Genomic DNA, 18,841 nt, shown 5'->3' with positions numbered 1-18,841 from the left:
CTGTAAAAGAAATGATAGCACCTGGGCAGAGTGGTGCATGCCTGTAATCCCAGTGCTTTGGGAGACCAAGGCAGGAGGTCTGCTTGAGCCCAGAAGTTTGAGAACAGCCTGGGCAACAGAGGGAGATCCTGCCTCTACAAAAAAAAAAAAAAAAAAAAAAAAAATTAAAAACCAAATAGCCAGGCATGGTGGCATGCGTCTGTAGTCCCAGTTACTAAGGAGGTGTAGGAAGACTGCTTGATCCTGGGAGGTCTGCTTGAGCCCAGGAGGTCAAGGCTGCAGTGAGCCATAATTGCACCACTGCATTCTAGCCTGAGCAGCAGAGCAAGATCCTGTCTCAAAAGAAAGAAAAAGAAAGAAAGAAAGAAAGAGAGAGAGAGAGAAGGAAGGAAGGAGAAAGAAAGAAAGAAAAAAGAAAAGAGAAATGATAGTCTATTTCTACACAAATATTTGCACACTAATATTTATTGTAGCTTTATTTGTGACAACTAACACCTAGAAACGACCTAGATTTCCACCAGCAAGCAAACAGCTAAACCAGTCAGGATGTATCAGTGCAATGGAGGACGGCTCGGCCACGAAAAGGCAGCAGCCGCTGATGCAGCCTGCGTTGCTGAATCTTGAACACATCACGCTGAGCAAGAAGAGCTGGAGGCAGAACAGTGGGCACTGTATGATTCCATGTTGCACAATTCAAGAAGATGCAGACACGTCTATAATGACAGGAAGCGCTCTTCCCGGCGAGGGACTTGAGGAAAGCGAGCGCAGGAGAACTCTGGGGTGATAGGAGTCTCGTTTTTCTGAATGTGGTCTAAGTCTCGCTGATGGGAGATAAGTCAGAACTTCTCATAGTGTAGGTTTTAAATATGTGCAGTTTACTGTGCACCAGTTATGCCGCAATAAAGCTCTAAGCCAGGACAAAAAGAACACTAATACAATGGCAAGAAACCAAACATTTTTTGTCCTATTTCGAGCTCAAAAATATACAATAATTTTTTTTAGATTTGAAGGTAGATTCATGCTAAAACACTGAGCTCAGAGGTGGTTCCTCAAATGTCCATGTCCTAAAGGAGAGTGCATTCTTATAATAGGTTGGTTGTGACTAATTTTAAATCCATATCGCATATCAGAAAGCACATTGCACTGAAAGTGATCAAAAGCCTTATGTCATGGGGACCTGTAAACATGTACAGGTTTGGAAGAGAACATTTCTGGGAAAATATCCAAATCTATTCTTTGTGGGAATGATTCACTTTTAATCATTTTTGTGTGTGTGTGACAAAGTCTTGCTCTTGTCCCCAGGCTGGAGTGCGATGGCACGACCTCGCCTCACTGCAACCTCTGCCTCCTGGGTTCAAGCCATTCTCCTGCCTCAGCCTCCTGAGTAGCTGGGATTACAGGACACACATCACCACGCCCAGCTAATGTTTGCATTTTTAGTAGTGATGGGGTTTCAGCACGTTGGCCGAGCTGGTCTCTGACTCCTGACCTCAGGTGATCCACCTGCCACGGCCTCGCAAAGTGGTGTGAATACAGGCATGAGCCACTGTGCCCAGCTCTTTTAATCAGGAAATCAGCACGACCTTTGAGAGAAGCATTTTAGGCCTCGGGACTCATATACAGGTTTCGTAGGGCTCTGGGGCCATCGTGTGGTGAGGAGCAGGAGCACAGAGCACACACCTGCCAGAGAAAGAAGGGGAGAAAGACGTCACAGGCTGTCAGAGAGTACTGTCATGTAAACATTAGGAACTTTTAATAAAGTTTAGGTTACTTCGTAATCGATAATACAGAAGCGATTAAAGTGTTTCTCAAATTTTACTGTGCATAAGGATCACCCAACAAGTCCTGTTTAAATGAAGTTTGTGATTCAGCATTTCTTGGGGAGCCTTCATTCCTGCCTCTGTCATGTCCCATTCAGAATGCCCAGTGTAGATCACAGGCCAGGCTCTGAGCAGCAGGGCTTAGAAGGTGAGGAAGAGAGACAGACACTAATTCCCAAGGGTTGAAGTTAGCATCTTGAGCTGAACCTTAAGCATCCTAGCATTGTGTCCCATGCATGCACAGTCCCAGCCTTTTGGATTGCAGTGAGATACGGGGTCCCCGTGAGCATGAGGGTGGCTGAGGCTTCCACAGAAGCTGGGCTGGGTGGGGATTCTGGGCACTCCTCATTCTCATGGCAAGGAGCTTACCAGACTTTTTGAAATTAAAGAAGTCCAAAGTTAGCTAGGCAAGGATTTCTGTTTTTCTCAATATTAGAGTCATGGTAACATGTATCTAAAGCTTATTTATTTGAAATTGCTTTTCAAGCCAGGCATGTTGGCTCATGTCTGTGATCCCAGCGCTTTGGGAGGCTGAGGCAGGAGCACCATTTGAGCTCAGAAGTTTGAGACCAGCCTGGGCAACATAGTGAGACCTCGTCTCTACTAAAAGTAAAAAACGATTAGCTAGGTATGGTGGTGCACACCTGTAGTCCCAGCTACTCAGGAGGCTGATGAAGGAGGATCTATTAGCCCAGGAGAACGAGGATGCAGTGAGCTATAATTATGCCACTGCACTCCAGGCTGGGCAACAGAGTGAGATTCTGTCTCAAAAAAAAAAAAATTTTTTTTTAAGAATTTTATATATATATGTGTGTGTGTGTATATATATATATATATTTTGAGATGGAGTCTCACTCTATCACCCAGGCTACATTACAGTGGTGCTATCTCAGCTTACTGCAACCTCTGCCTCCCAAGTTCAAGCAATTCTCCTCCCTCAGCCTCCAAAGTAGCTAGGATTATAGGCACCCGCCATCGTGCCTGGGTAATTTCTGTATTTTTAGTAGAGATGGGCTTTCGCCATGTTGGACAGGCTGGTCTCAAACTCCTGACCTTAGGTGATCCGCCCACCTTGGCCTCCCAAACGGCTGGGATGACAGGTGTGAGCCACCGTGCCTGGCCTCTATATGCACATATTTTCTAAATTCCAAATTTGTCCAGCTAGCTAGGGAATGCAGCAAAAGAAAGGTGTCTAGAGCCCCATTTGTTCCAATACGATAAACGTGGAAAGGACACACATTTCAGCTAACACTGATTGAAGACGCCCCATGTTTGAGGCAGGATATAGGGGCAATGGGATCCCTACCTAATGTTGTGCAAAGAAACACAGCCCCCATCCTCAAAAAGGTTGGCATCGTGATGGGGTAAAGTCTATTCGAAATGCCTCGTGGATGAATCTGGCATTTCCCTTATGAGCACAGTGCCACGTCCACCCTGCTGTTTGTCTTACAAATGGACCATTTGGGATCTGGTCCCAGCCTAAAGAAGTAATGAGGCCGGGCGCGGTGGCTCAAGCCTGTAATCCCAGCACTTTGGGAGGCCGAGACGGGCGGATCACGAGGTCAGGAGATCGAGACCATCCTGGCTAACACGGTGAAACCCTGTCTCTACTAAAAAAATACAAAAAACGAGCCGGGCGAGGTGGCGGGCGCCTGTAGTCCCAGCTACTCCGGAGGCTGAGGCCGGAGAATGGCGTAAACCCGGGAGGCGGAGCTTGCAGTGAGCTGAGAACCGGCCACTGTACTCCAGCCTGGGCGACAGAGCGAGACTCCGTCTCAAAAAAAAAAAACAAAACAAAAAAAAAAGAAGTAATGAGGCCAGGCACGGTGGCTCACGCCTGTAATCCCAGCACTTTGGGAGGCCGAGGCGGGCGGATCATGAGGTCAGGAGATCGAGACCATCCTGGCTAACACAGTGAAACCCTGACTCTACTAAAAATGCAAAAAAAATTAGCCAGGCGTGGTAGCAGGCACCTGTAGTCCCAGGTACTCGGGAGGCTGAGGCAGGAGAATGGCATGAACCAGGGAGGTGGAGCTTGCAGTAGGCAGAGATTGAGCCACTGCACTCCAGCCTGGGCAATAAAGCCAGACTCCATCTCAAAGAAAAAAAAAAAAAAAAAAAAGAAGTAAAAGAAGTCACGAAGTAACAAGGGGCATTCTCCTCACAAGAAAGGTGGGAGGAAGGGAGGGACGGAGAGAGAGAGCTAGAGAGACAGAGAGAAAACAGATGGATCTTTCCCCAATCAGTAAGAAACTTTTAAAATATTTTAATACCTTCTTTTAAATATGATTCAAACTATGCTTTTTAAAACCATGAATCACACAAAGAAATGAATCTAATTTGACCCACACACAGACTGAAATCAGCTTCACAAAGCGGTTGCTACTCTTACTAAATGTGACGCATTCAGGTATTTTTTGTTCTATTTCATTACATTAAACAAAAAAATGCTGGTCACTGGCTACCAAGGGGTTCACACAGGTCACTGACTAACTCAGGGGTACTTGTCACTCCCAGACACTTGGTCCCCAGCCCACCCGGCTCTCCTCTATTGGAAGCAAGCTGCCTGAGGCTATTTTAAGTGCTCTCCTTTCTCCTCCAGGAATTGGAATCTGCCCAGCTGAGCCCCAGACGCCGGAGGGGTCCCGGGGGTCAGTCAGCCCTGCGCCACCCTCCGGTTCCTCTTCTGGCCATACAAGGAAGTCCAGTGCGGGGATGACTAAGCAGCTGACCTGGGGGGAGAGCAGCCCTGGAGCGGAGGCAGGACTGGCCTCTCCTGCCAGCCATCAGCCCCTGTGGGCTTGTCCTGTGGTGAAAAGTCCCAGGCCTCCCACCAGGGAGCACCTGACCTCTCTGCTCCCTGAGAGGAGTGAAGTGAGCCTCAAGGTCTGCCGGTAGAGGCACAGCCTTGCACTGACATCAGGCCCTAAGCTCTAGTTCCACACAGAGATAGCGGGTCTGTCCTGGCCTCCCATGGGCTCCCAGGGGAAGGGAGATCTGGCCTGACCTTCCCAGCAATGCCTGCCTCAGTGGAGAAACCCCAGCTTCCCAGCATCAGGACACACTCTCTCTCACACCCTCCATAGTTCCCACTGACCTCACCGCAAAGTCCACAGTAGAAACTCAGAGTCCTACTGAGGAGACACCTGCCCAGCTGTCAGCCTGCTTCCTCCACCTGCTCCCCCCACCTGCTCTATCTCCTGCTGTCTACACTCGTTCCCCCCACCTGCTTGCTCACCTGCTGTCTACACCTGTTCCCCCACCTGCTGTCTCACCAGCTTCCTCCACCTGCTCCCCCCATCTGCTCTCTCACCTGCTTCCTCCACCTGCTCCCCCCACCTGCTCTATCACCTGCTGTCTACACTCGTTCCCCCCACCTGCTCGCTCACCTGCTTCCTCCACCTGTTCCCCCAACCTGCTCTCTCACCTACTGTCTACACCTGTTCTTTGCTCTGGCTGCCTCCACCCATCCAGCTCCCCCACACCCTTCTTGGACACTGCCCAGCATTTCCCAGCTCCCTCACACAATGCTGAACCCCCACCCTGCCGCAACTCACGTCCTGCTTTCTCGATGGTCTTCCCAGAGGAGGTCCCACCTTCCCAGCCCCTACCTGTTCCTCAGGTCACCATTTCCTGGAACCACCTTCCATCCCCCAGAACTCGGCTGGGCCCTGCAGACATGTACATGCTACCAGGTGACGTGGCCACTCCTCCCGCACAGCTTTTCCAGGTGTCTCTGTTTTTCTTGTTCTTCAGAATGTTAAAAGTTCCCAGATCCCAGGGACTTTTAGGCTGCTCCCACCACAGAGCTGGCCAGCGCAGAGAAATGCTAGGGGTAAGTCCATGAGGCGGGGCCTGTCTCCCGGGCTGGGAGGCTGGAGTCACTGAACCAGGAAGCCAGCCCAGTGCCCAGGGCTTCACTTTCCTGCTGCGTGTTCAGTTTTGAAAGAGAGGAATACTAATGAAGTTTGCTTAACCTCCTGTGTGAGTGTGTGTGTGTACGTGCATATATTCACATGCACACACACACACTCACACACACACACATACTCACACACACACGCACACACACCAGCCCCTGTAAACAAGGTTGCAGGTTCCAGAGAAGATGGCTCCCTCATCCTACAGAGAATTAAGACAAATCCTCATGAAGCAAGGAGCAGAAGTCAGGGGAAAATCATTAACTCTGAATGAGAATCTCAGGAATTCATAAACATGATCTGAAATTAGCCATCTCCAGGGAAGGGTTCCAGAAGCCTATTTTGTAGGAAGAAATTTGAGGATCCACTGCCAATAAAATTAGAATCATTCCTGGAATGTTGCCAGGATATAGCTTACAAGATAGAAAAACAAGCTCAAATCATAGGGTGTATTTAAACAAAAAAAAGAAAGAAAGAAAAGAATAGAACAGCCAGAAGATGGTCATGTTCTAAAAGAACTGCAGGAATAAGGGAATCAAAAACGATATGCTCCAAAACCCTCTAGAGAAGGTATGCTCGGGCTCCGGACAGTTGACTTGGTTCTTTGGACAAAAGTGGTGAATTGGTCCTCTCTCCCTCTCTCTCTCCCTCCCTCTCTCTGTCCTTCCCTCCATCCCTCTATCCATCCCTTCCTCTCTCTCCCTCTGTCCCTCCCTCCCTTTCTCCCTCTCTATTTTCCCCTTCCCCTCCCCCCCCCCCCCGTCTCCCTGCCTGCTTCTCTGTCCCCTCCCTGCATCCCATACACATCATGGTAGAAACGCTCCTTAGGATCATCCCACGTCCTCTGTGGCCATCCACACCTGCCAACCTGCCCTCTGATCTGTATACTGTCCTGGTTTATTCTGCCCACCTGAAAAATCTCAGTCATGCAGGTAGAAGATGCTGCTGTTCTATTTCCATGATGTCAATCGCCTAGAAATTAAGGGGAAAACCCATTCACCAAAAAACAAAGGGACTTTATGGAGAATCTTAGCATTTAGTTCTGTTATCCTTCTTTTTTTTCTTTTGTTTAGGGTCTGGGTCCTGGGAAGCTCTGGGATGAACATGACTCCTGAGCACAGACACCCCCCTGACAGAGGTTTGTGCGTGTTCGGCTTCATCCTCGGAACTTTACACTCACACTTGACTCACCCACTTTAAGTGTCTTTTTTTTTTTTTTGGCCTGACTTTTAAAAAACCCATCTGAGAATAAAGCTTAAAAAGAGAGTTTCTGAATCCTTAACTGAGGTCAAAATCTTAGAGTGAAAGCCAAAGATGCAGTGTCCAAGAAGCCAGGGGAACGGGGGCGTCCCCGAACCCAGAATCAGTCAGCAGTGGGGAGAAAACAAGGGCTTTTATGTGTGGCTCCCTGATGAGCACTTGGAAAGTAAATGCGTTTCAGCCCAGAAGAAGGTCAAGTGAGGAAATGACCTAAATGGGGTTTATTCCTTGCCCAGCCCTGAGACTGGGCTGGAGGCCCCAGCCAGGAGAGGGAGGGCCAGGCTCCATCAGGCTCTCACCACAGAAAACGATGATGGGCCAGGAAGCTGCAGAGTGAGTCGACCTTCCTGCCCTCTCTGCAGAGGCCTGGACCCCCTTACTCCCTCTTCTTATTTAGTCTGGCTACTGTTGGCATATTAAAGTTGGTGATCATTTTGAACATGAGTGCTAAACTGAATTTTGTTAGTTCTAATAATTTATCAGAGCATTTTAATATTTCTAGGAAACAGAAGTATTACATTATCCTCAGAATAATTTTGTCTTTCTTGTTAATAATAATAGTCCCTCAGTTGCCCTGCCTTCCCACTGGGTGTGAGTGCATCTCTGCTAATGTGGGGCATGAGAACGGATGCCAGAGGCAGAGCAAGCAGCTCAGAGGCCATAGCAGCTATTCATTTTTTTGTTTATTTATTTATTTATTTATTTATTTATTTATTTATTTATTTATTTTGAGATGGAGTCTCACTCTGTTGCCCAGGCTGGAGTGCAATGGTGCAATCTCAGCTCACTGCAATTTCCACCTCCTGGGTTCAAGCAATTCTCCTGACTCAGGTTCCAGAGTAGCTGGGATTACAGGCACCCACCACTATGCCAGGCTAATTTTTTGTACTTTTAGTAGAGATGAAGTTTCACCATGTTGGCAAGGTTGGTCTTGAACCCCTGGCCTCGGGTGATTCACCCACTTTGGCCTCCTAAAGCGCTAAGATTACAGGCATGAGCCACCGTGCCTGGCCCATTGTGGCATCTTAATCACAGAGCGAAGAAGGCCTGGACCCAGCATGAAGATGATGAAAAGGGGGAAGAGCAGCTCTCTCATCTATGGTGTTGCCAGGCACTCCCAACTTTCAACATAAGGGACACTAAATAGCTTTCCCAACAAAAACAACTGAGATGTTGGGTAAAACCTACAAAAATGCATCTTTGTAAGTGCATTACTGGGCTGGCATTGAAGGATGGAATCCACAGCAGTCAATAAAGAATTGGCAGGAACCAAAGTGGAATTTTTTTTCCTGTTTAGACAGTTGCACAGAGGATGGGGCATCAGAAACAAAACCGGATGTCTCTCCAAAATGAGGTCAGAAATCTGACATCTTAGACTTAAAATAAAAGCCCACCTCAGAGCAGGAGCAGCAAGGAGAGCACCTGTCCCTGCACTGGTGCTGGGTAGAGGGAAAACCACTGACCCTGAGAACCGATAAGAAACAGTCCTCCAGGAGTTCATGCTGGAGGACTGGAGAGCATGGGTCAAACCGACGTGGCACCAGGCGGCTGCTAACTTCACCTCTACCCCATGTGAGTGAACATCTTTGCTGAAACAATGCAACCCTGTCCTCAAAATATCTCTCCACATAAAATTCCAAGGAAGATAAGTCCACGTGCAAAAAGTTACAAAATGTAAGTAAACAAAGTACTGTGGATACATCCAATAATTCAAGAAACAAATTCAACAGAGCCACAAAAATCCAAAAGGAGGAAAAGAGCAACTGCTGACAAAGTATCCACTGCTGTTGCTCCTGTTAAGAAACTATATTTCATAAAAAGCTAGACACGCCCTTCTGCGGCCTCACACTTGCCTTCTCAGGCATGTCTGCCCCAGAAATGCCCTTGCACTGTCTTCTCCAAGAGACACATACAGGGCAAGAATATTTAGGCAGTGACTGTAGAAATAGAAAACACCTGAAAGCCATCCAAATACACCTCTACCAAAGAAAAAAGCTGCCATAGTCACATTGTGGAATATGATACAGCTGTGAAAATGAACTGCACTTAGAAGCATCAACAATGAAAAATTATAGTGAACAAAGGAAATGACTGAAAAATACACTGCTATTCCAGCCTTGAGCTGGGCTACATTGTTAGCTCTCTGGTTCATAGAAAGAGCCTTCTCAAAGTCCAGAGGGCACTTACATAAGACAGACTACATGGCACTCAAGGTTTTCTCCGTGGTTTTCTTCCAGACATCTCTGAGGCATCAGAAGCAAGGGTCAATAACTCAGTGTAACAGAAATTTTAAAATGAATCAAATATTTGAATGGAAGGAGAAACCTTCAAAATTATGCCTATTATTTAGCATTTTATCTTCCACAAAGCAAAACAAAGCTATAAACTTCTCACTGCAACTATGAGGGAAGAGGATCCTAAAACATTTTGTCTTAGCCTGTTTTCTGCTTCTCTTAGCAGAGTGCCTGAGACTGGGTAATTTACTAAAACAGAGATTCACTTCTCACAGTCCTGGAATTGGGAAGTACAAGGTTAAGGGGTGGTGGGCATCTGGCAAGGACCTTTGTGCTGTGTCATCCCACAGGAAGGTGGAAGGGCAAGACAACATGAAGGAGTAAGAGGGGTCAAACTCACTTTTGTAACAGACCAACTCTTGTGATAAGGAACCCACTCCCCCAATAACAACATTAGTTCACTCACGAGGGTGAAACCCTCATGACCTGATCACCCCTTAAAGATCCCTCCCCTCAGCACTACTGCATGGGGGATTCAGTTTCCAACACTTGAAATTTGGGGGACACTTTCAAACCATAGTAAGAAAGAAATGGCAAAAATAAGTTACTTATACAGTGTTTATCACTAATAATAAGGTATGCACAAAACATCATTTATAGTCTCTATTCACTATAAGATATTGTGCTCTATTTTCATGTTAATTCATGCAAAGAAATAAAAAACAAAGAGAAAGATTTTTGAGAGAGGTATTAAGAAACAGCACCATAACCTTTAGTAAAACTGAGACACTGGTAGAAGTAATTGTTTTAAAAACCTTTTTTATTTGCTGGTTGTTTGGAAGTCAGTGGTGACATTTCAAGGAGGAGTTGTCATTGGGAAAGCAGATTTCAAGAGGCTGTAGTAACAGTGCATGAAGAAGATGGGGAAGGAAAGAGGACAGGTGACTCAGAAAGATTCTTGGTGGCTACTGGAAGTGCAGAAATAGAATGGTGACTTCAGGGAGAAGCAATTCAAGGAATGTTGTGCTTTTGCTTCTCTATTTCTGTCCCTCTCCCCATCTCTCTTTCCATCTCTCTCTGCCTCTCACTTTGTCTGTCTCTGTTTCTCCCTCTCTGTGTCTCTCTCCTGGTTGCTCTGTCTCTTTCTGTCTCTTTTTAAGACTCTGTGTGTGTCTCTGTTTCTCTCTTCCCCTCATCTCTCTCTCCATCTTTCTATGTCTCTCTGTGTCCCTGCTTCTCTGACTTTTTCTGTCTCTCTCTCTCTGTCTCTCTCACTCTCCCTCTCACTCTCTCTCTCTCTCTGTGTGTGTGTTTCACTCTCTTGGTTTCTCACTCTCACTCTCCATCTCACAGCTCTCTTTGGTTTCACTATGCAAGCTGACTCTCCCCACCTGATGAGCCAGTGGGATTAGCAGGAACCGAGTGGACTACAGCCACCACCCGCATCCTGTGCCCATCGATGAACTGGAGCGGAGAAGAGGACTGATCTCATTACTTGGCCTGGCTGGACGTGCTGACCCTCAGGATCACAGGCAGTGGAAGGAGCAGCTCCTGGAAGGTCAGAGTGGGTCCTGTGACAGATGGAAACGACAAGTATGTTGAGCAACAAAAATGATCAGCACGTGGTCTGTGGCAGCAGGAGCTCAGAAGTAAGGAATCCTAGGGCCTTATATGAGTGGCCCATTGTGACAAAAGCTTTTTTAAACAAACAAAAAAAAATAGCCCCTAAGGAGTGTTCCAATGACTACCTCTTAAGCAATACAATTGACCCGTGAACAATGCAGAGATTAGGGGCACCAACTCGCCACACAGTTGAAATTCGGACAATAACTTTTGACTATGCCAAAAAGAATTTACTAATAGTCTATTCTTGGGTGGCAGCCTCAGTGATCACGCAGATAGTTGGTTAACGTACATTTTGTGTGTTATATGTATGTATAGAGTATTCTTACAGTAAAGTAAGCTAGAGGAAATACAGCAGTCATAAGGAAAATGTGTTTACTATTCATTAAGTGGCTCATCATAGAGGTTCTTCTCCTCATTTTTGCATTGAGTAGGCTGAGGAGGAGGAGGTAGAAGGAGAGGAGGAAGGGCTGGTCTTGCTGTCTAAGGGGTGGCAGGAGTGAAAGAAAATCCATGTGTAAGTAAGTGACCCATGCGGTTTAAACCCTGTTGTTCAAGGGTCAACTGTTTGAACAGGGAAGTTTTGAAGTGATCGCTCTCTCTCTTTTTTTTTTTCTTCTTGAGACAGAGTCTCACTCTGTTGCCCAGGTTGGAGTGCAGTGGCTCAATCTTGGCTCACTGAAATTCAGGAAGTGACCTCTTTTCAAATAGGGCATGGCAGGGAAAGGGGGAGGAAAAAGTCTGCCCCACAAACTCAGGACCAAGATCCCCAATTTCTTCCTCTGGTGAGTGGGGCTCTCATTCCCTAGACCACAAAGTCTATTTGGGTTCAAAGACCACTTAGGCTCTGGGCTTGGCCTTCCAAGAGAAAAGGGTATCTGGGCCCTTGCAAGAATGCAGAGCTGTCTGCCCATGGATGAGTGACCACAGCTCTGACCCTGTCCCTGGTCTGGGCTTCACTCCTCCTCCTGTAGGTGGATGCAGCTGCAGGCTCAGGGGTTCTCTAAACCCGGCAACACGTGGTTGTGGGTAGGTGTGCTTGCAGGCAGAGGAAGAGGTCTGTGGCTTACATCAGAATCTCAAAGTTGACACCCAAAAAAGGTAAAAGCTCCTGTCGGATGCTGGCATATGCAACTAACAAGATAACACTCTGGGTGTACATCCGGGCACACATGAAGAGCATTCTTGTTCATGGCAGTGGTTTCAAATATTTCAGTGAGTTTTCTCTTGAATGCCTCAGTTGGGAGCCACTTCAGTTCAGCGTGGGCAGCAAGGGAACTTCTAGGACTGGTAGTTATGAATTCAAGCTTTTACACAGCGACAGGTCACAGGTCTGTGGAAGATACCTGTCAATCAATATTCAGAGGTAGTATTCCATAACTGAAGCATAGGGCATATCTGACAAGGCTAAAATCATGATTGTTTTTCTAACTGGGAAATTTATGTAACTTATTTGCCAATAAAGAACCAGCTCTCTCCCCCCATTTTCTGACATAACGCTAGTCATTAGGGAACTGTTCCGATGATGTTCATGAAAGAACAAACCAATGTCTTCCGCTTTAATACCACCTATTTCACGCATATGACTCTTGCTGCTTCCATATGACACTAAAAATATCGGGAGTGACAGGAAGTCTCTTTAATCATCGTTCTCCAACGTGCTCAGGAGATGAAGTCATTCTGTGAAGTGGACTTCAGTTGACACCACTGAGAAAAAGTCCTAGAGAAAGTAAAGCTTGTAATGGCCTCAAACTTTACAGAAATAATGCAACTTCTTTCTTTCCTTTCTTTCCAGTTTTTAGATATTAATTTTAATTAGTTCAGGGCAACCTGTTTCTGCATCAAAGTCTTGGGAAGCTTCTACCTGGTTTTATTTTATTTATTTATTTATTATTTATTTATTTAGAAATAGAGTCTCACTGTGTCATCACCCAGGCCAAAGTGTACTGGTATGATCACGGCTCACTGCAGTCTCAACCTCCCAGGCTCAAGCCAATCCTCAGGCCTCCACCACCTGAGTAGCTGGGACTACAGGTGTGCCACCAGGTCCTGCGAATGTTTTATTTTAATTTTTTATTTTTTGTAGAGACAGGATCTCGTTATGTGGCAAAAGCCAGTCTCAAACTCCTGGTCTCAAGCAATCCTTGTGTCAGCCTCCTAAAGCACTGAGATTATAGACGTGAGCCACGGCACACAGCTGATTCATTATTTTATTTTCTCAGAACTCTGTGCAACCTGATTCTTAATACTTAAGGAAAGAGAAGCCAGACAAAGGTGGAAGTAGTTACACACAATGTGAGTGTCATTTGGCACTTAGACAAGAGAGGCGGATTGTAAAAATAAAAGAGCCACATGTCACAATTGGCTGTGGGCTTGGATGTGGACTCCAGCACTTTTTCTTTTGATTTTTTTAGGAGACAGTGTCTCACTCTCTTGCTCAAGCTGGAGTGCAGTGATATAATCGTAGCTCACTGTAATCTCAAACTCCTGAGTTCAAGTGATCCTCCTGCCTCAGCCTCCCAAGTAGCTGGGACTACAGATGTGCCACCGCTCCAGGCTAATTTTTATTTTTTTTAATTTTGTAGACGAGGTCTCCCTGTGTTGCTCATGCTAGTCTCAAACATGTGACCTCAAGCAATCCTTCCGCCTTGGCCTCCAAAGCACTGGGATTATAGGTGTGAGCCACTGTATCCGGCCAAGAAACCAACCCCACCTGTTTTCTACATAAAGTTTAGCATCTAGATACAAAGCAAATAATTTTTAAAGATCAAGGAGTCTGAAGGGAAGCTGGTGGGAGGGGAATGGGCTGAAGGCAGCGTTTTCTGGTCTATGGTTTTGCTTATTCTTGGACTTTCCGAAGTCCCAAAAGAAGCAGAAGGAAAGTGGGAACGGAGGAAGAGGCAGGAAGAAAGGAGGAGGGCTGCGCCTCTGAGGTTGCAGATTAGCCCAAGGCGACTCAGTGGCTGGGAAGGAAGGAAGGAAGCCCCCAGGGCCGAAGGTGGAGTCAGAGTCCTGGGTCCAGCAGAGACTGGAGGGGAGGAGGGTGCCGGGAGCCAAAGACCTTCCTGCTAGCACTGCAGCCTCTAAACTGCTTAGGCTTTTATCCAAATTTGATATGTCCACATTTTGTAGATCTCCAAACCCAGTCACTCAGGGTAACCCAAGCAGGAAGGGGAGGATGATGGGAGAAGCTGCCCCACCTGATGATGCCCTTCCGGCTTTTATCCATTCCTGGGAATGACTCTTTCTCCAACTCGGGGGATGCCCCTATGGCAGAATACAGTGGCATTGACCAACAGTGGAGAATTCCAAGTCCAAAAAACGATTGGCCTTTTAAAGGAAAGTAAGAAATCATCCTGCATATATGAAATATTGGGAAAAAAGGTTGTTACTAATAAATCTCAAGAGACCACTCTGGTGAGATTGGGTTTCTCTGGGGATGTGTCCAGCAGGGTGTATGTACCCAGTGGGTACATCCCACCCTTCAGACTCCTCCTTCAGCTCCTGTCTACTGTAGCAGCCAGAGGGCAGCTCCGGTCCTCATCTCCTCTGAGCACCCCACTCACTCATTCACTCACTCATTCATTCACTCGCTAACTCATTCACTCACTCACTCGCTCACTCACTCATTCACTCACTCAGTCGTTTACTCATCCACTCACCCGTTTACTCACTCACTCATTCATTTACTCATTCACTTATTCACAAACTTATTCACTCACTCACTCACTTATTCACTCCTTCACTCGCTCACTCACTCATTCACTCAGTCGTTTACTCATTCACTGACCCTTTTATTCACTCACTCGTTCATTTACTCATTCACTCACTCATTCACTAACCCATTCAGTCACTCTCTCACTCATTCACTCACCCATTCACTCACTCACCCAGTCACTCACTCATTCATTCACTAACCCATTCACTCAATCACTCACTCATTCACTCACCCATTCACTCATTCAATCCCTCATTTACTCACTCAGCCATTCACTAACTCATTCTTTCACTCACTCTCCCATTCACTCATTCACTCACTTATTCACTCACTCACTCACTCATTTCCTCATTCATTCACTCAATCATTCACTCATTCACTCACTCATTCACTCACCCTTTATTCACACACTCACTCATTTATTGACTTAGTCACTTACTAATTGGTTCATTCACTCACTCACTTCTTCACTCACTCATTTACTTGTTCACTCACTGACTCATTCACTCACTCTTTCCCTCACCCATTCATTCACTCATCCACTCATTTGCTCACTCACTCATTCACCCACTCACCCATTCACCAAGTCATTCATTCATTCACTCACTCACCCATCACTCATTTATTCCCTCAGTCACTCACTCATTCACTCACTTACTCATTCACTCACTTATTCACTTACTCACTTATTCCCTCACTCATTCACTAAATCGCTCATTCATTCACTTACTCACTTATTCATTCACCCATCCATTCACTCACTCACTCATTCACTCACTCAGCAATTCACTCACTCAGTCACGTTCACTCATTCACTCATTTACCCACTCACTCACTCATTTACTCCTTCACTCATCCACTCACTCACTCATTCACTCACTGACTCACTCACTCACCCATTCACTCATTTACTCACTCATTTACTCCTTCATTCACTCACTCCTTCATTCATTCATTCAGCAGCACCCATGACAGGTTCACTCTGTCCTGGGCTCTGCTGTTGCCCTGGGCCTGCTGCAGGGAATAGTCAAAGATCTCTGAATCCACGGCATTCAGAGTTCAGCAGGGGTCCTGTCGAGAAGCCCAGCAGATAGGTGAAATGCCCCATGTGTGACACTGACGAGGATGTTTTAAGAGAAGCAGGGAGGGAACAGGAGTGTGCGTGGAGCCCAAAATTTCTAAGAGGGTGATCTGGAGAGGCCTCACCATGCAGGAGACCTTGCAAGACAGACCTGAGGAAGGCGGGCAGAGTGGGTAGGGAGAGGAGGGCCTGGGCTGAGGAAAGAGCAGGCTGGGCCTGAGGTTGTCGGGTGCCCGCATGGGCCTCTGGGCAGCACCAGGATCTGATGGGACCAGAGGACAGGCCAGTGGGCCGTGTGTGGGGCCTGTGACTCCGAGTCAGCAGAGAAGATGCCTGAATTACATCCTGATAGGTGCACCCTGACTTTGAAGCTGAGGACACCCGAGGCACGGAGGTGGGGTGGAGGTGGGGGCAGAGCAGGGGATGGGGAGGGAGCCTGTGTCGGTCCAGGTCAGAGGTGGTGGCTTGGCCCCAGTGGCTCCAGATGCAATGAAGGGCCAAGAGGGGCTTTCCTGAGGGACTTAGATGCCGGGGTGAAGGAGCACTGCAAGGCTTCAGCCTGAGCCCCTGGGAGGATGGAGTCACCAGGAACTGAGGTGAGGAAGACTGAGCAGTGGGGGGTTGTGCAAGGGTGCAGAGGCCTGAGCTCAGTTTGGTCCCTGCAGATTTGAGATGCCCACTCCACACACAGGCAGAGACAGCAGGGGAGGGGAAGAGGCTGCAGCTCAGGTAGCCCTGGAATGTGCAGCCCGACATGCTGGGGCACTGGGTCATGGTGCCCTCATGGCTGGGAGCTGCTTCCCTCCTGGGATGCCACAACTCCTTTAGGGCACATCCACAGCTCCTGTGCTCACCACAGAAGGAAAGTGGGAAGGGCATCTGTCCCTATGCATGTTCTCCTTCACCTTGTTCTAGGCAGGTCCCAGGCAGCACCTCCCCTCCCAAGTGGCTCCCCTTGGCCCCTGCCCCTAGTCTGCACAGCCAGACCCTCAAAGATGGCTGGATTCAGAGGCTCACTTCTAATGAATAGAACCAGGCAAAAGAGATGGCGGTCTCTCCTGAGATAGGATTGGGAGGGGCTGCAGGTTCCGTCCACTGGAACTCTTCCCCTGGCTCTTGCCAGGTGCTAGTTCTGGCAAAGCCAGTTACCTGCCCAGGGCAGAGGGCAGTCTGAAGCTGATGCCACGGAGAGACTGGGGTCTTCAGTCCAACAGCCTGCAAGCAACAGAATCCTGCCAGCAACACAGAAGCAAGCATGGAAGCAGCTCCTCCCCTGATGAGCCTGAGCCTTCAGAAGACACGGCAGCCCTGGGCAGACACCTGCTGCAGCCGCGGAGAGCCCCTGGGGCAGAGGACCCAGTGAAGCCTGAACTCCTGGCCCAAGGAGTAATCATTCCTGGGGTATAAGTGTGTGCTAGTGTGGGCCACACTTTGGAGTAATTTGTCAAGGGACAATAAAGAACAAACACACACCTCAGGTCCTACTGGGTCAAAGCTGTACGGTCCGCACGGCATGTAATATCTTCCTCTTGAATTAGAAGATTCATTGCTAAGACCCAAGATTTAAAAACAAAAACAAAAACAAAAAACCTCTAGTTGTAGCACCATTAAAATACATGACTTGCAAAAAAAAAAAAAAAAAAAAAAAAGCCATAGCTATTCTTTTGCATCTTAGCTACAGGTATATATTAATATATGTTAATTCCTTGACTGACTGAGCAATGGGCCAAACTCATGAGAACAGATGTGTGAGGACGGTCAGTGACCACCCTGACCCCAGCCCTTACATACAGACAAACTTTTGAATATAATCTGTAACCTTGGGGGTCTTGACACTCTAAATTTTATTGTTTTTAATTAACTATTTCTATTCCCTAAACAATACCTGTTCATTGGAGAGAAAAATGGCATTACCTATACTAAGCAAAAGAAATAAAATGCTCAGAAACATTTACATATGTATGCAGACTCACACACATACACACACACATGCACACACAGGCTCACACTGTGTCTAGGCCTGCCTTTTCACTTATTTGTATGTCCTGAACATATTTCCATGTCAGTAGACACTTATCTTCGTAGCGATAACAGCAATTAACTATTACTGCAGCGTCTATTTTTACCATCATTTATTTAACTCATCATGTTTGAACTGTTAGGTTGTATCTATCGTTTTCTGTATTACAATTTGATGACAAATGATCAATCCCCTAATGTTCAATATAAAAATATCAATTGTATAAGGGGATAAGGGGAATTTGGCTAAAATAATATTCAGTGTGCTCCACCTTCTCCACATGTAGTATGCTCTAAAAAGGCATGAATAATTAAATTAGCCCTTCTATTTTCCAGCACAGATCCTGAGCCCAGCAGTGGGTGCAGGTGCTTAGAGCCTCGGTCTGCTCTTCTGCCCGCCAGAAGGCAAAGGCCACTCAACTGCCACCTTAAGACACCCAGGATTCTCCTCTCCTTTTTTATTAATAGAGTAATGCTCAGGCTCAGTGCATGAGAGCAGCGCTCTCTGACTTTGCATTCATCAGAGTAACCTAGGGGGCTTGTTTAAAAATACACATTCCTGGCCAGGCGCGGTGGCTCAAGCCAGTAATCCCAGCACTTTGGGAGGCCGAGACGGGCGCATCACGAGGTCAGGAGATGGAAACCATTCTGGCTAACACGGTCAAACCCCGTCTCTACTAAAAAATACAAAAAACTAGCAGGGCGAGGTGGCAGGCGCCTGTAGTCCCAGCTACTGGGGAGGCTGAGGCCGGAGAATGGCGTAAACCCATGAGGCGGAGCTTGCAGAGATCCAGCCACTGCACTTCAGCCTGGGCGACAGAGCGAGACTCCATCTCAAAAAAAAAAAAAAAAAAAAAAAAAAAAGAATTACACATTCCCTGGCTGCGCTCCCAGAAACTGGACTTCAGTGGTTTAGTGGGGGTGTGCATAGGCCAGGTGATTCTGAGGACCAGGAGGGGTTAGGAATTGCCCTGTTAATTATGGCCAAGGGAGAGATCAGACCATCCAGCATTGTCTGCAGCATATTTTTTTTTTTCCCTCTTTTGCAATGAATATTTGATGCTCAGCAGGATGAGCCCCAGGATGAGGCACACATCCAAGAAAAATTCATGCCTCTCTATCTTTTCCCCAGGATTGCCCTTTGGCGAGACTCTCCTTTGCGATTG

The 18,841-nt window shown here is 47.0% G+C and overlaps 1 long non-coding RNA gene across 3 annotated transcripts; it reads left to right on the top strand.

Annotated features, from left to right (window-relative positions):
• Positions 1-4,635: 4,635 nt before the first annotated feature.
• Positions 4,636-18,841, top strand: LOC113221493. Of its 3 annotated transcripts, none has more exons than XR_003307907.1 (5): positions 4,636-4,694; positions 5,577-5,655; positions 6,814-6,878; positions 10,588-10,827; positions 18,808-18,841. It is a non-coding gene; the product is annotated as an uncharacterized LOC113221493 (long non-coding RNA). The 3 variants fall into 3 exon arrangements; XR_004228730.1 differs by lacking the exon at positions 18,808-18,841 and adding an exon at positions 16,863-18,242; XR_003307906.2 differs by lacking the exon at positions 18,808-18,841 and having other exon boundaries at positions 4,637-4,694; positions 10,588-11,594.

Source organism: Piliocolobus tephrosceles, unplaced genomic scaffold (assembly GCF_002776525.5).
Source record: "Piliocolobus tephrosceles isolate RC106 unplaced genomic scaffold, ASM277652v3 unscaffolded_25255, whole genome shotgun sequence".
Classification (NCBI taxonomy): Eukaryota; Metazoa; Chordata; class Mammalia; order Primates; family Cercopithecidae; genus Piliocolobus; species Piliocolobus tephrosceles.
The sequence above is the reverse complement of the archived record's forward strand: the minus strand, read 5'-3'. Positions and strand labels throughout refer to the sequence as shown.